Here is a 4,706-nt window from a genome sequence, read left to right as displayed (position 1 = left end):
TTGTAGACCAGGCTGGCCTCGAACTCAGAAATCCGCCTGCCTCTGCCTCCCGAGTGCTGGGATTAAAGGCGTGCGCCACCACGCCCGGCTTCTAATACCACTTTAATATAACACATGAAGGTACTTGACTCAGACCTAGCCATTATACATCATAGATGCTGGAGAACTGGATCCCCTTGAGCCCTATAATGAACGAAGGTACTTCAGTCTGGCCACTAGAATTTGCCTCCTAAAGATTTCAATGATATGAAAGCATTGTTTTGCTTAGTAGGAACAATGACTTAACATGCCATTTGGAAGTTTAACATGCTTGGGTCAAAGTTTTTTGGGTATTTTCTTGTTTGTTTTTTTGTTTTGATTGAGGGACAGGGTTTCTCTGTACACAGCCTTAGCTGTCCTAGAACTCACTTGGTAGACCAGGCTGGCCCCATCAAGCTCTGCCTGCCTCTGCCTTTCCAGTGCACTGTGCACCACCACCACCACCCATGAGTGAATAGAGGGGATCTTGGGACTACACATCAGATTACAGGAAGCTTTTGAGGTTATAGCCAATGAAATGGCAAGGGTTCTTGATATTGTAGCCAGACAACAAACTGAAATGCAGCGTCATTTATCAAAATCCATTGGCCTTAGACTGCTCACTTCCTCTGAAGAAGTTGTTCATGGACTATTCAACCTAAGCAACCACTGCTTAGAAATAGATGATGCAGAAGCTCCTGGAGAGATGACAGATGAAATGAGGAAAGCTGCTCACGTCCCACACAGACTTAGAATGGCTGAAGCCCAGATAGCCTGTTTAGAGGATGGGCTTCAACTGTGGGGCAGTTCAAGTCCTTCCTACGTGGCAGGCTTTCATTATTAGTCTGTGGGAGCTTGTACTTGAAGTCCGTCACTGCAGATATGCAAGTGGAAATGCCGCGGTTCACTGGCCAGCCATGCTAGCCTAATTGGTGAGTTCCAGGCCAACGTAAAACCCTCACCTCTGGATTTAGAAACAAACATCCTGGTAAGTCACCTAGAAATGAAACCACTTGAGGAATTAAGCCATATTAAGAGCATTCAGGGATAGAACACTTGAGACTATTCACACATTAGCAATTTTTATTCGATTGTTTCTTGTTTTTTAAAAGATAGTATAACTTACCAAAGGGATTTTTGGATAATAAATGGTATTTTGCAGATCTTTACTATTGCTAGTAGTAAATTGTAAGAAAAACAGTAAAGACTGAAGGGTTCTTTGCTTTCTTCTCTTGTCATTAACTGGATATATAGGCCCTGTGTCTCACTTAAGTTCATAATCCCCCTCTCTGTTACTTTTTAATGTCAGTTTGTTACAACCTAGCACCTCAGAAGAAACCTCAACCAAAAAATTGCCCTTTTCAGAGAAACTCAAACAGAATTGCCTCCATCGGGATTGCCTTTGAGCACGGCTGTGAGGAATTGTCTTGCCTTTTAACTGCTATCCGTGGGCCCAGTCCGCTTAGGCATTACTATCCCCTGGGCAGTATATCTGGAGAAACTAGCTAAGTATAGACCAGAGAGTGAGCCAGCTTTCCTTCGTGGTTTCTGCTTCATTTCCCCTTTGCGTCCCTGCCCTGACTTTCTTCCGTGATGGACTGTGTCCTAGGAGTAGAAACTGAACTTTAATCTTCGGTTTCCTCTCCAAGTTGCTTTTGCATGGTGTTTATCGCAGTAGCAGAAAGCTGACCTCAGGACACCACCTGAGTGCTTTTGGTTTTAATCTCAATGCCTCATGCTTCTGTGTATGAAACGAGGCTTAGCAACAGGAACTCCTATTACTAGGAGTAGGGTCTTATTTTATGAGGATATTTGCTTGATCTGGAGTTGCCGTGAAATTAATTGGTCAGGGCTTGGCCTTGAGAATTAGGAAAATTGAGAGTGCTGGGAATAGAGCAGTAAGTGAAAATCCCAGGTTTGTAGTAGGAGCGCATAGATATGAAGAGGCAAGTCTGTAATCTTAGCTGGAGATTTCCCAGAACTCTGGCCAGTGGGGTGGTTCAGCAGGTAAAGATTGATCCGGAGCCTGGTCCACGTGGGGGAGAGGGGACAGCCTACTGTTGGTGGTTCTCTCACCTGACATGCGATGTGAGCTCACACATGCGCGTGGGTTCACAGCTGCACACATACACATTCCATATACACACTAAGTGTGCTCATATTTAAGTCGCAGAATTTTCACAGTAATTCCACAAGATAATGGTATTGAATATGCATCCTAATTCAGAAACCCTGGATTTGAATAAAAACACATTCAAATCACAAGCTTGTACTCATTGGCTGTGACCTGGAGTATATCACAGAATTAAATTTTACGTTAAGAGTGTTTCATTTATGAAACCCTGTCTCGAAAAAAAAAAACCAAAAAATCCAAACCAAAACAAAAAAGAGTGTTTCATTTGCAGCTATTAATATTTCAGGATTCTAATCTAGCAACTTATTTCTTCCGATAGGAATTTATAGACATATTTCTTATTATGTCCATCTATCCCTAAAAAAATTAAGAACCCCTGAGAATCAGAAATAGCAGACTTTCACAGAATAGTTTTAGATTTGCAAACGTTGCTGGTATCCGTCCTTCATAGGAACAAATTCTCAGGTTTGCATGCCCCACCTGCCTTAGTCTTATGGAGGGAGGGAGAGGGATTGGCACCTTGAGTGGCTGACCCTGAGTAGGACAGTGCTTTACCGCTGAGCCAGAGGTTCAATTGCTCTTATTAGCTGGTATAGGAGATACTGAAATTAGAGAGAAACAAGATTGCACTGTGAGGCAGAAGTGGGCAGGTCTCAGAGTTTGAGGCCAGCCTGGTCTACACAGTGAGTTCCAGGCAGGCTTGGGCTCTGAAAGACATGCTGTCTCAAAAAATTTACACTGAAGTTAGGTATTCCGTGTAATTGGTCTCCTTCCTGACTTTTTGTTCGTTTGTTTGACACTTGCTAGGATTTTGATGTATTGGTGTGCTGTTGTTTGGTGGTGGTGCTGGTTTTAGGGGTGGTTTTGTTGGTTGGGCTTTGTTTTGGCCGTTTTGTGGGGGTGGGGCTGCTTTCCTTTTTGGGACAGGGTTTCTCTGTGTAGCCTGGGCTGTTCTGTACTCACTGAGATCCACCTGTCCCTGCCTCCCATAACCACCTAGTTAGGCCATTTTAATTGTTCCAGCTTAAATTTTGAGATGTAAGTAAATTGCCTACTTATGGACTTATTTTAAATACATCAGTAATCAAGGTAAAAGATACTCCAATTTCTCTCAAAGCAAATGAGAATTCTGTTTCTCAAAAAAATGTTTTGTTTTGTTTTGTTTTGTTTTACATGAAATTGTAAGGTACTTTCAGTGTCTATATACTTTTGATGGCTCTGTTATTGTCTTGGTCAGAGGGGTAGGGCAGGGAATTTTTATGTAATGAAAAGCCATCTCCTGTTTCTTTCTTCATGTGTCACGATATTGAAACCAATTTGCTGGCTTCCTCCCAGGTTTGAAGTTCTGTATTTTATCATATAGTCAGAAAGCACTAGGCTGTGCACAGTAAATTCTTTGACCACAAATTTTGCTTCTCTTTCTCCCTGTGTACTTCCTGTTTTGTCAAATTTCCATTTAGGGAAAAGACTGGGTTTTAGAGTAAGCGAGTTTGAGCTTCACATTTAAAACTTCTCCTGAAGTTCACTTGGAAGCCATCCAGAGAGCTGGGGAGGGCGGAGGGGAGCACTTTATTTCTCTAAAGCAGAGTCGTTTTCAGGAAGCTTCATTGGCTTGCTGTCATGAGACTAAAGTAAGGAAGAGGCATTTTTGTTGAGAGTGCCCAGTGTGCAACCTGCCAGCCGTTTAGGCTTTCCATGTCAAACATGTTGGGAGTTTGTGAATGAGTGATATTCCTTGTGCACACTTCCATCAACTTGTAAGAACTGCATGCAGCCACATTTATTCCACTTCCAGTAGGTACAAGTGGGCTTCATTGCCAATCTGTGGTATCTTTGGAATGTGAATCACAGTAAGTCGTTGCAAAGTTCATTTGCCACTGAAAAAGTGAGTTGCAAACCAATTATTTGTCACTTTTTAACCCTGTGATCACCTAGCAAGCTACTAACAGTCAGCTGAACCTACTTTTGTTGCAAACCAAATCCTACTTCCTTGCTCTTCAGAGACTTGCAACACCAAGCTCCTCTATAGAACTTTCTTTGACCAAATTAAATTAACCTGGGCTTTTACGTCAAAACTTTTCTCCTTGGCCTATCAATAAGATAAGAAAAATCCCTTTCTAGTCCCTGACCATTATTGAACAATATGTAATTTCCTGTGTTGTTCCCTGGCCTCTTGTCCACCTTTGTGTTTGGAATGTTCCCCTAACACCCTTATGGTGCCCTCATTGTGCACCTAGGTGGAATCATAAAGAATTTGAATGGGCTGGGGGATAGCTCAGCAGTTAAGAGCACTGACTGCTCTTCCAGGGGTCCTGAGTTCAATTCCCAGCAACCACATGGTGGCTCACAACCACCTGTAATGAGATCTGACACCTTCTTCTGGGGCGTCTGAAGACACAGATACAGTGTACATACATATAATAATAATAAAAAGAATTTGAACAATTTTTACAATTTTTTACTAGATATTTCTCCCTCCCTTATTTCCTCTTATGTACTCTTGTGGCATATCTGTGTCTGTCTGTCTGTCTGTCTGTCTCTCTCTCTCTCTCTC

Source organism: Mus caroli, chromosome 12 (genome assembly GCF_900094665.2).
Source record: "Mus caroli chromosome 12, CAROLI_EIJ_v1.1, whole genome shotgun sequence".
Taxonomy (NCBI): Eukaryota; Metazoa; Chordata; class Mammalia; order Rodentia; family Muridae; genus Mus; species Mus caroli.
Note: the sequence above shows the minus strand (reverse complement) of the source record.